The 12,458-nt window shown below is 39.7% G+C and overlaps 1 protein-coding gene and 1 long non-coding RNA gene across 20 annotated transcripts in view; one reads left to right on the forward strand and one right to left on the reverse strand.

The window, feature by feature from the left end:
* LOC105477604 (uncharacterized) overlaps window positions 1–11,980 on the reverse strand; it is a 44,345-nt gene extending 32,365 nt beyond the window's left edge. For 2 of the 3 annotated variants that reach the window (XR_011620192.1, XR_011620193.1), the window contains exon 1: window positions 11,783–11,920. This is a non-coding gene — a long non-coding RNA (uncharacterized lncRNA). Of the gene's footprint in view, window positions 1–11,782 lie in introns of all 3 variants that reach the window. The other variant, XR_011620191.1, reaches the window with a different exon arrangement.
* The window catches only part of LOC105477607 (contactin 4), a 1,037,214-nt gene that overhangs the window by 808,283 nt on the left and 216,473 nt on the right, over window positions 1–12,458 (forward strand). Inside the window, exon 1 of one of the 17 annotated variants that reach the window (XM_011734153.3) lies at window positions 9,137–9,254. The exons of the other annotated variants lie outside the window; for them this stretch is intronic. The gene's annotated coding sequence lies outside the window, so the exon portion shown is untranslated. Of the gene's footprint in view, window positions 1–9,136; window positions 9,255–12,458 lie in introns of those variants that run through there. 17 annotated transcript variants of the gene reach the window in all.

Below are 12,458 nucleotides of genomic sequence, written 5' to 3' on the forward strand. Positions count from 1 at the left end.
CTCTCTCCTGCATTAGATAAATTTTCCTTTGCTGCTACATCATTCCTACCTGCATTCGAACAATGCGGCAACATCTCCTGCTTTAAACTAATAAGAAACTCCCTTGACCCCATTGCTCAATTTCTATGCTCCTCTTATGGCAAAACTGCACCAAAGAGTCATCTCTACATCTTCTCTTTCACTGACTCTTACCCTCAGTCCATTAGGACTTTTCCCCAGAATTGCACAAAAATGGCTATCTTCAGTGATGGCCACAATACTAAGGCTGATAAATTCTTAGTTCTCATAGTATTTGATCTATCAGAAGCATTCAATACAGCTGCTCTCTCTAAACTTCTCAAATACTTTCTTCTTGTGGCTTTTGGCTATAACTCTCTTGGTACCCCCTTTAAATCCCTGGATTTCCATTTTCTTCTCCTTTGCTGGCTTCTCATTTCCCTGTCATCTACCCATATTCTTAAATTGTAAGTGTCCTCAGGCTCAAGACCCAGGCCTTTATATCTCTGTATACTTGCTCCCTAGTGATTTCATCCAGTCCAATGGCTTCAGATGCCATCTTTATACTGATATTTTATAAATGTCAATCTCAGCCCCTCTCCCTCCTAAATACTTGACTTACATATCCATTTCCTGCTCATCTTCTCATGTGGTTGTCTAATAGGCATCTCAAAGGTAATATGACTAAACCTGAGCATTCGATCTTCTTCCTAAATCTTATTCTCCTATAGTTTTCCCAGTCACAGGAAAGGGCACTTCCATTCATCCAGTGGCTCGAGACTGAAATTTGGGGGATAGTCCTTATTTATTTATTTCTATGCCACCATTCAATCTGTTTGCAAATCCTGACCACTGTGCCTTCAAAATATACCCTGCATCAAACCAACTCTCCCTACCTTCAACCTTTGCAACCCTAGTCCAAACTCCATCGTAAGTGGCTTGATCACAAGAGCTTCCTAACTGGTGTCCCTCCTTCTATTCCTGTCTCCGGCTTTTTGTTACATAAAAGCCAGAGTGATGGATAGAGTGAATATTTGTCACTGCCCAAATCTCATGTTTAATTGCAACCCCCAGTGTTGGAGGTGGGGCCTGGTGGGAGGTGATTGGATCATGGGAGTGGTTGCTTCATGGCTCAGTGCTGTCCTCACAACAGTGAGTGAGTTCTCGTGAAATCTGGTTGTTTAAAAGTATGCAGCGCCTACCCCCCATCTCTTGCTCCTGCTTTTCACCATGTGAACTGCCCACTTCTGCTTCACCTTCCACCTTAGTAAAAGCTTCCTGAGGCCTCCCCAGAAGCCGATACCGGCACTGTGTTTCCTGTACGGTTTGCAGAACCATGAGCCAATTAAACTACTTTTCTTATAAATTACTCAGTCTCAGGTATTTCTTTATAGCAATACAGGAAAGGCCTAATACAGTGACTCTTTTAAGTATAAGTCATTCACATTTCTCCCTGGCCAAAAGCCCTCTAAAGACTTTACTTTTCATTCAGAAAATTCCAAACCTCTCACCTTGGCCAGAAGCCCCCATAAACTGGCCTCTGGCCATCTGTCAGTCATTATGTCCCCACAACCCCCATGCTTCTCTTCCATATACTGTTTCTCAAAGACATGAAACACATTCCTACTAGCGATGGGGCCTTTGTGACTGTTGCTCCCATGCCTTGAATGTGGGTCCTCCAGATACCTCATGGCTTGCAACCTTCTTTCATTTCAAATCTCTGCTCATTTCCACCCCTTCCTGATATTTCTCAAATAGTACTCACCATCCTTCTCCATCTCTTTCACTGCTTTGTTCTTAATAGCATGTAGCACTATGTGACATAATACTCCTTTTTGAGAATTGTATTTATCGGCAGATTTGCGGAATTTCACGGTTGTAATTTAAAGCATTTTATGTTAAGGTCACCATAGATATATTATGCAGTAGAATTCAGAAGTAGAATGAATATGTAATATAGACTCAAGGCTTGCAGTAGGCTGCTTTGGTGTTTGCTTCTGACCCTTCAGAAGTGTGTGTTCACTCAGCTATTCCAGTAAGGACGCCTGGGTGGAAAAGTTTGAAATGTCCTGTTTCACATGGACTGGGAAATTACCCATATTATGTAACTGAGGGACACTTACAAAAATGATCTCTTTCCCCTTATCTGTCTGTATTGATCTGCCATCATGCCTGCAAAATCCCACCATTACTCTCTCCTAATGGAATCAACTACAATTAGAAGTCAACAAACAATGCCTGTATCGGAAGCATATGCAGAGACTGTATGGTCTAATCAGCAAGAGTCTATTTAAGGGACAATAAAGCAGAATATGGCTTCTTTTAAAGCACTATAGAGGCTCTCTCAACCCACCTCCCCTTAACTAACTTTCTGGATAAACAGTCTCTTCATTCCTTCCATAATGCATAATGACTGTTGCCTGTGGCAAGCTGAAGGTTCATGGCTGGTAGGTTACTCTCAGGTAAATTTGGAACACTCTGTTCCTAGTTGTTGAGTTGGACGCTGCCAAGAATGAGTTGTTTCTATTCCCAAACCGGTTTATGCCAGTTTTACTTATAATTATAAACTTTAAATATTATATAAACTAATGAAATAAAAATTCAAAAGGCAAGAGCTGTCATTTCCACAAAAACTACATGCAGTCCTTTGGAGAAGGCTCAAGAAAAACAAGTCAATAAAAAATTAAAGGTTCTGTGGGCAATTATACAAGTTTATTTTTAAATAAAAGACAATTATAAATCATACTCTAGTATAATTCTGTACTCAGATCTTATCACAAGTCTTTTATGAGGAAACCAAAACCGTAAATGAGAGTTGTCATTGCGTGATGAACGTAGCTTATGTGAAAATAACAACCCTAGTCCACTGTCAACTTTAAAAATAAATAAAAGGTAAGAGTTACATTGTTATTACATGAAATTATTGACAATAAATTGTCTAAAAATAAATCACTTTATTAGTAAATAAAAATAAATTATATATAAATATATAAACTATATGTTATAAATTTCATAAAATGTTTATGACATACATATGGCATTTCTTTATGGTTTCCCACTTCTAGCAACTTTTAAAATTACCAACTAATTCTAGGTCCCAAAAGTGTAAGACAAGCGCGTTTTTCACATGGTTTGAAAACAGTTTTCAAAAGTAGGGATTGCAGTTTCATTACAGACATGTTGAGAACAGCAAAAGAGGTAAAATACTCAGGTCAATCCTGGAAGTAAAGTACAGTCAGTATACCCATTCTACATATGATGCTCACAGAGAGTTAATGACATATTTTGAGCTGTTTTCAGAGAACTAAGATTTGCCTTCCTCAAGGTTCATGCTCTTAGCCTTGATGCTATAATACCTTTTCAAACCTCTTCTCCTATACATCTCATTTAGATCTTTCAAAACTTGGCTTTTTCAAAATAGATGTCAACTAAAGGCAGCTGAGCTAATCAGATATTTTAATTAATGGCATATGAATTATTATGACAGTGTGATCATAGAGATGTCATTTTTGTCTTCAGTAATCAACCCTTGTTCCTTAAAAGAGTGTGGGAGCAGGTCCTTGATTAAATAGATCTGGGAAATGCTGAATATTAGATTCTCCTCTTGGAGATTTTACAATGCTAATAAGATTTGGAGAAATCCTGTAGTAAAGAAATCTGCCCAACGTTTTCAACCCAGTTGATATGATTTGGCTGTGTTCCCAGCCAAATCTCATCTTGAATTGTGGTTCCCATAATCCCCACATGTCGTGGGAGAAACCTGGTAGGAGGTAATTAAATCATAAGAGCAGTTGCTGTCATGCTGTTCTCATGATAGTGAGTGAATTCTCATGAGATCTGATGGTTTTATAAGGGGCTTTACCCCTCCTTCACTTTCATTGCCCTTCCTGCCACCATGTGAAGAAGGACATGTTTGCTTCCCCTACCACCATGATTGCAAGTTTCCTGAGGCGTCCCTGGCCATGCAGAATGCTGAGTCAATTAAACCTCTTTCCTTTATAAATTACCCAGTCTCAGGTATGTCTTTATTAGCAGTGTGAGAACAGATTAAAACACTGGTTATCTCCCCAACGTATTTGTCCACATGATTTTTATCAGGTACGCCTCTGTATGTTGGACTAAAACAGTATTCAATGGCACACATTTGAAAATATTGCTATTCTCAAGTAAATTTGAACCCCTCTGTTCCTAGCTGTTGAGTTGTACACTGCCAAGAATAACTGGGTTTTATTCCCAAACCAGTTTATGCCACTTTTACTTAGAGATTATTACTAGGGAGGCCGAGGCAGGCCGATCACCTGAGGTTGGGAGTTCGAGACTGCCCTGACCAACATGGGGAAACCCCATCTCTACTAAAAATACAAAATTAGCCCGGTGTCATGGTGCATGCCTGTAATCCCAGCTACTCAGGAAGGCTGAGGCAGGAGAATTGCTTGAACCCAAGAGGTGGAGGTTGCGGTGAGCCAAGATCATACTACCGTACTCCAGCCTGGGAAACAAGAGTGAAACTAGGTCTCAAAATAAATAAATAAATAATAAATAAATAAATATATAAATATTAGATAAATGAATAACTTTCATATGTCCATTCCTGTTCTTATATATTCTCAACTTATTGACCACAGTTCCCTGGGCTGAATTTTGTGAGTGCACCCTTACTTTGTTCAGCTTTTTGTTATTATCAGGAGAGAAAAGGCAAACATTGCAAAAAAAAAAAAAAAAAGAAAGACTTGGCAGTTTTTTCTAATAGCTAAACTGTGACCTTGGCACCCATCCCCTTAGAGGTCAATAAGAGGCACTTGTAATCATCCACAAGCAGAGAGTCAGCTAAAGACTGAGATCACCCCTTGCTCATTAGGTCCTGGTTAAGAAGCTTATGAAGAGCAAAAAAAAAAAAAGTTCAAACGCCTGCCACAAGCTAAATAAGTGCTTCTAGGGTCAGGCATCATCAAAGAGGGTCAACTAATCAATGTTCACCAAGCAATTTGTGATCTGAAGTGTTGCAAGAATGCTAAAATTATATGTATCTTGTCCTTTACAACTGAAGATGACACATCAGGAGGTGATAGCTCTGTGTTTTTGGCGCTGCCTGAATATAACTTTGTGCAGACCTTAGCCCTGGCCCTGCTACAGCCACATATCCTTCTTTACAGGATAACCAGGCTATTTGTGGTTTACTGCCTGCTTTGTATATCCTGTGCAAACTCACAGTGTACTGACACATGACTGCCTAGTAAATATCAGGTGAATATTGAATACTCATGCTCAGAGCTTTTATTGAGAAACACTTTCCCTTATCCTACCCTTTGCTCCTCTCCTGAATTTCTACCACCATGTATCAGAAGAGATCATCTATAAAGATACTCTTAGGGAATGCCATCTGCCTGTCTTCGCTGCCCACATGCTCCTACCAGGGCCTACTTGATTCCCAGAACAACTCAGAGAGTTGAAGTGATTTGCCCACAACCACACAACTAACAATTGGCAAATGTGGCATTGTATCTAAAATACTAGCACAGGGTTGGGCACAGTGCTGACACCTGTAATCCCAACACTTCGGGAGGCTGAGACAGGAGGACTGCCTGAAGCAGGAGCCTGGTCAACATAGCAAGACCTCATCTCTACTAAGAATTAAAAAAAAAATTGCTGGGCATAGTGGCGTATACCTGTAGTCCTAGCTACTCAAGAAGGTCACTTGAGCCCAGGAATTTGAGGTTTCAATGAACTATGATCATACCACTGCAGTCCAGCCTGGGCAACAGAGTGATACCCTGCCTCAAAAAAAGTAATAATAAAATGTTAGCATAGGCTTTTAAATTATGTGTTTTTCACTTACAGTGAGGCTGGGTAGAAATCTGCGGAAAAATTAAAGCAGAGATTCCAGGGATATGTTAGGGCAGAGCAGGACTCATGGAAGGACAAGGGGGTTGATTTTGTTTTAAAAAGAATTGAGAAGGTAGAGTTTGAAAACATTTTCAGAAGTCCCCGTGTTGTTGCCCACTGGATGCTTGTTAAGATTATGTAATACGGCCAGGCGCGGTGGTTCACGCCTATAATCCCAGCACTTTGGGAGGCCGAGGTGGGCGGATCATGAAGTCAGGAGATCGAGACTATCTTGGCTAACACGGTGAAACCCCATCTCTACTAAAAATACAAAAAATTAGCCGGGCGTGGTGGCAGGCGCCTGTAGTCCCAGCTACTCGGGAACCTGGGAGGCGGAGCTTGCAGTGAGCCGAGATCGCGCCACTGCACTCCAGCCTGGGCGACAGAGCGAGACTCCATCTCAAAAGAAAAAAGTTATATAATACTCTTCAATACTATGTCTGTTGTTTAAGTGTTCTGTTAATTGGAATTCCTTTGGTTGCAGGTGCCAAAATCCAATTCAAAGGAGCTTAAATAAATATGGGGATTTATTGGCATAAAAGTCTCGTTAACTACAACTAGATTTTAGTTCCCAAATGATAGTGTTAGGATCTCTCTATCCATCTCTTGGCTTTGCCTTGCACAAGCTGCCTCTCACTGCAAGGTAGCTCAGCAGAAAGGAGAAAATGCTTCATTTCCAGTAATTTTAGCAAAAGCTTCAAAATTGGCCTTTATATGCTAACTTTAGTTATATGCCCACTCTGAAACCAATTATGGTGAATGGAGGATATGAGGGTGGTGCTGGATAGAAAATGCTGATTGGGCAGCCATAAGACATAAGTCTATTTCTGGAGCCAGAATGGAGATTAGCCTCACTTGTATAGCATCTACTAAGAGTCGGGGAGAAATGATTCCTGATTTTAAAAAGGATTAGAATGAGGTTACCAGGTCAGGAAGCTAGACACCAAAAACAAATGATGTATACTTGTCATCTTATTGTAAAGTAGGGTTGCACCCCAGGATCTCATCCTGAAGAGTTATTTCTAGATGTAAGAGGTGTATACCATGCACAACAAGATCCACTGTCCTGGAAACATGAGCAGGATTCAAGAAACTTGATTCTCCTAAAACAGGAAATACATCCCACTATGTCCCTAGTGCCAAGAAGAATGCCTGTACCTAATAGGCCCACATGAAGCCTTTGTTGAATGAGTAATTTAAAACCTGGCAGAGTGGATACAGAGTTTCAGTCTGGGTTTATGAAAAAATTCTGGATATGAATTATGGTGATTGTTGCACAACATTGTGAATGGATGTAGTGGCACTGAACTGTGCTCTTAAAAATTATTAAAATGGTGGCCGGGCGCGGTGGCTCAAGCCTGTAATCCCAGCACTTTGGGAGGCCAAGACGGGCGGATCACGAGGTCAGGAGATCGAGACCATCCTGGTTAACACGGTGAAACCCCGTCTCTACTAAAAAATACAAAAAAAAAATTAGCCGGGCGCGGTGGTGGGCACCTGTAGTCCCAGCTACTCGGGAGGCTGAGGCAGGAGAATGGTGTGAACCCGGGAGGCGGAGCTTGCAGTGAGCTGAGATCCAGCCACTGCACTCCAGCCCGGGCGACAGAGCGAGACTCTGTCTCAAAAAAAAAAAAAAAAAAAAAAAAAAATTATTAAAATGGTAAACTCTTATATATATTTTGCCACACTAATTTTTTTTTAAAGAAGAATGGGAAAACCTTAGGCATTAAGGAAAACAAGATTTTGGTGACTTCTGAAGTTTTGCTTTCCATTTAAGCTTCCCTTAGTGAGTCATTGGACCTCAACGGCTGGGCAATCACTGATGGGAGCAGAAAGAAGTACTTGTCCACTTGTAGACAAAGTAGTACTTGTACTAATTTGTACAAAGTACAAAGTAGAACAAAGAAGTACTTGTCCAGCACTTGTCCACTGAAGTTGTGCACAAACATTGGCTGTCCCCTACTTTACAAAAGAAGATCAAGGGATAAAATAAGGTTGGGATTGATGGACGTCAGGAGGATTTGCCTTAGGAATGCATGTGATATATGAAAAGGGTTCAGCCAGAATTCACAAACTCTGTTGTCTTCTATGGCCAGCCAGGCAGGTAAGAATGTAAATGAATAAGATAATGTGAGTCAGGTGGAGATCCACATGCTTCCTTTAAACAGGCCAGTCACTGCTCATCTCAGACCAGTTATTGCCTTGAAGAAATACAGGTTCAGTAGTGCCTGGTCTCATGGTTTCTCATGAGAAGCCATATGTGTGAAATCTTATGTGAAATTTTTCCATTTTTGAATGTTAGCAATCACTTTTTTTTTTTTTTTTTCCTGAGACAAGAGTCTTGCTCTGTGGCCCAGACTGGAGTGCAGTGGTGCAATCTCAGCTCACTGCAAGCTCTGCCTCCCAAGTTCAAGCGATTCTCCTGCCTCAGCTTCCCAACTAGCTGGGATTACAGGCGCACTCCACCACGCCCAGCTAATTTTTGTATTTTTAGTAGAGACCAGGTTTCACCATGTTGGCCAGGCTGGTCTAGAACTCCTGACCTCATGATTCACGCACCTCAGCCTCCCAAAGTGCTAGGATTACAGGCGTGAGCCTCCGCGCCTGGCCAGCAATCACTTTTTAAATGTTCTACAGTAGCATGGTAAACAGAACACAGCTATTTTCCAGATCTTACCACTTAGTTCCAGTTTCTTTCCAAGGATAGACTGTTCACTTTTTAACAAATGACAGTAATGATCTCATGTTTTGTTTTTTTTTTTCATGTTTTTCAGTTTAAGGTGACACACATGGTTAGGACAGATACCATCACCCCAATTTTACTCTTGAAGCCACTGAGACTTTACGTGGAAGGACTTCAGCTTGCACCCAGATCATGTGAAACAATGTTCTGTACCATGTGACTTCAAGAGGTTGCTTTCAAAACTCCCCCACAGGTTTCCTTATTTATCATTTATCTAGATGAATTCTTCCTCCCTTACACTGGAGAAAACAGAGTTTCTCAATTTCCCATGACTCTTTTTGTTAGTCAGATGGGAGAGAGAAGTCATTACCTATGCGAACCTGTAGAAATAGATTTGTGTATTTATCAGTAATAAATACAATAACCAGGGAATTTAAATCATATTATATTTTCCATCTTGCCAGAGATGGATTTTTTTTTCCCCTGGGGGAACTTTTAACTTAAGAATGTGTTTCAATCTCCTTGATGTGTTGGAATAATCATTAATGTTTACAGTTGCTGTAGCAACTAGAAATGCTGGCAATTGAGTAGGAAGGGAGCCTGAGAAAGGAAGATAAGCTGTGTCAATTATTGAACATCTGTCAAACAATTTGCCAATTTAAAGTGACAGACAAAAAGCTAGAAATCGAAGGTGGGTACAATGTATTTGTTAAGAACATCAGTTTTGTATTGTTTTGCCACCATTACAGAGGGATAATTAACATTTATTTACATCCACATAAAGGGAGCATTTTCTATGGCGAAGATATGGTTGCAAGTGTAAATTTTTATGCTATAATCATCTTAATCCATCTCTCATGGATGTTAGTTTGCAGTTTTGATATCCATTTAACAGCCTTTTGCATTTTGTAGGAGCACAGAAGTGAAACACTATGCCTCTGATCACATGCCTCTCCAGGCATTGTCCTCTCCTTATCCTAAAACCACTACTCACTTATGCAGAGCAGCGGCCTAAATATTGGCCACACATGTCTCCAGTACTCTGTCTTGCTCTCATGGCAGTTATCATAGATCAATTCAAACTCCTTTTTCCTCTGAGCCTCTGGCATTCTCAAAACCCTAACACAGCACCTGGATAGCCAATACCAATTAGGCAGGGCTCTGTAGTGGACTCTATTTGCAATCCCTGTCTGTTAATGATTTCTCACCTTTGCTTGGCGTTTTATTGTTTACAAAGTGTTCTTACATGCATAGTCTCATTTGGTCATCAAGCTCTAAGGTGGGGTTGTTATCCTTTCTTTACATGTGAGAAAACTGAGGTTTAGAGAGATGAAGTGATTTGGCCAAGATCACCGAGTTAGACAGAAGATACCTACTTACCTTGCCTTTTCCACTGCCTTTTACAATAAAGAAAAAATCAGTAGGTAAAAATCTAGGGTGATAGGTTTTAGTACTGCCCTAATCACTTACTAAGTTAAAAAAAAGAAGAAAAAATAATAAAACAAGAAAGTATTGAATCCTTCTTTAGAAAGTTCTCTCTGCTTCTGATAAAGAAGAATTGAACAGATTTTTTCCTAGGATGCTTTCAGCTATAATCTGTAATACATGAACTCTAAGCAAAATTTAACTGCTAAGTTTCTCAATTACAGCATTTGTTAATTATTACCAGGCCACACTCCACCTCATGGCTGCATTCCCAGTTTCTTCTCAGATCTCAGTTTTTTGAAAGTGAGAGAGCATATTAATTTTATAATTTTTGCTACTTCTATTTGTTAGCATAATAAGCATACTAACACTATATAAATGATCGCAAGATTTAATTTTCTGTCCTGGCTTTGTTTAATGTTAAGTTTTAATGAGTCACTTTTTCTCTCTGTTCCTCATTTTCTTTTCTGGAAAGCAGGATTATTACCTCCAAGAGATGAGTCAAATGAAGTAACATACATGAAAATAATTTTAGGAAAATAAAATACTGTCTATGATAAGATATTAGGGTACCTTTATTCATTATAAATTCTGACCTGATCTGATAATATTAAGTAGATGATGATTTAAAATAGGTCTTCAGAATGAATTTGAAGGAAGATGTAAGTCATCAAATGATTCCATTCACCATCTCTGCCTTATCAACAATAATAATAATAAACATTAACATTTATTGAGTGCTAGCATGTGCTCGACACTGTGCTGACTATAATTAGCAATTTGCCTACAATATTGCATCTGATCCCCCAACCATCCTACGGTGTGTTACTATTATCTCCATTTTTCAGATGAGAAAATTGAGTCTTAGATATGTTAAGTAACTTTCCATGCTCACAAAGTAGTGGTAAACCAAGGTTTCAAGACCATGTATGTCTAACCTCAAGTTCTAGAGTAGCTACTTGACCAGTTATAAATAATACTTAACACACCCAAGGTAAAGATATTTATTTTAAAATAGAACAAAGCATGGCCTTGCCTAGATGTTCCATAAAGAGCGGTGATCATCAGATGCCCACTTTTTTCCTTTAATTTTTCTTGAAGCTAACTTTTTTCTTCAAGTCTTTGTGTTATTGTCTTCAAAGAATTACAAGAGTCATTGGGAAGAATCCACCATTTCTGAGAACCAGCTTTTACCAGGAACTATTTTAAGTGGTAGCAGATGGATAGGAAATTAGTATACAAGTATTTTTCAAGGGGGGCTTAGGAACAATGGTAAGAAGAGGCCATTAGTAAATAGAGGAAGGAAGGTAAAGTAAGTCTCTAAAGAGAAAAAGAAATGACAAGGGTTTATAGTATATTAAGAAATTTTTCAGATACTTTTGATCGCAGGGGACAAAAAAAAAAAAAAAAGAGCATCCACTAGGAAGTTTTTTATAAAATGAATTTATTAGTTTTTTTTTTTTTTTTTTTTTTGAGGCGGAGTCTCACTCTGTCGCCCAGGCTGGAGTGCAATGGTGCAATCTCAGCTCACTGCAACCTCCGCCTCCCGGGTTCAAGCAATTCTCCTGCCTCAGCCTCCCAAGTAGCTGAGACTACAGGTGCCCGCCACCACGCCCAGCTAATTTTTATATTTTTAGTAGAGATGGAGTTTCACCATATTGGCCAGGCTGGTCTTGAACTCCTGACCTTGTGATCCTTCCACCTCCGCCTCCCAAAGTGCTAGGACTACAGGCATGAGCTGCTGCGCCTGGCCTAATTTATTTATTTATTTATTTATTTTTTTAAGCATATTACCTGAATAGAATATTTCTTCTGAGTAAATTTTCTTGAGGAATTCAGCCACCACTTGTACTCACTTTTCTGTCAACTCTGAGTCCTAGTTTCTTCTCCCCGACCAACTTGTCAAAAGTATATTAGACATGAGCATGGGCCCTTTGTGCTTTCTGTTTTGGAGTCTTAAAACCAGAGGAAAAAAGACCCGTTTGTTCAGTTTGAATTTTAAAAATCTCTGATTGGCTGATTTAAGTCATGTGATCCTTACTGAACCAATCACTGTGTCCTGTGAGATTAAGTGATATGATTGGTCTCCTGTGACTCACTCCCATCTCTATGCTGGCCTTGGAGGAATGATGACTGCCACGCCCCAAAAACCAACTGATGAAGCATTGCTAAGATAAAAAGTGCCTTTCTGGAAAACTTGGCAATAAAGCCAAACTCATGGATGATTAATCTTTCATCTGGTCCTCTCCACTGTACCTCAAGCCTGAACCAGACCATTGCAATCAGTGATGGTCTTTTTTGTTTTTAAAGGTCCAGATAAAAAAAGAAAATACCTTTATTTTGAGAAGGATAGTTCCATTCTTTTTTTTTTTTTTTTTTTTTTTTTTTTTTGAGACGGAGTCTCGCTCTGTCACCCGGGCTGGAGTGCAGTGGCTGGATCTCAGCTCACTGCAAGCTCCGCCTCCCGGGT

Source organism: Macaca nemestrina, chromosome 2 (genome assembly GCF_043159975.1).
Source record: "Macaca nemestrina isolate mMacNem1 chromosome 2, mMacNem.hap1, whole genome shotgun sequence".
In the NCBI taxonomy this organism is placed as follows: Eukaryota; Metazoa; Chordata; class Mammalia; order Primates; family Cercopithecidae; genus Macaca; species Macaca nemestrina.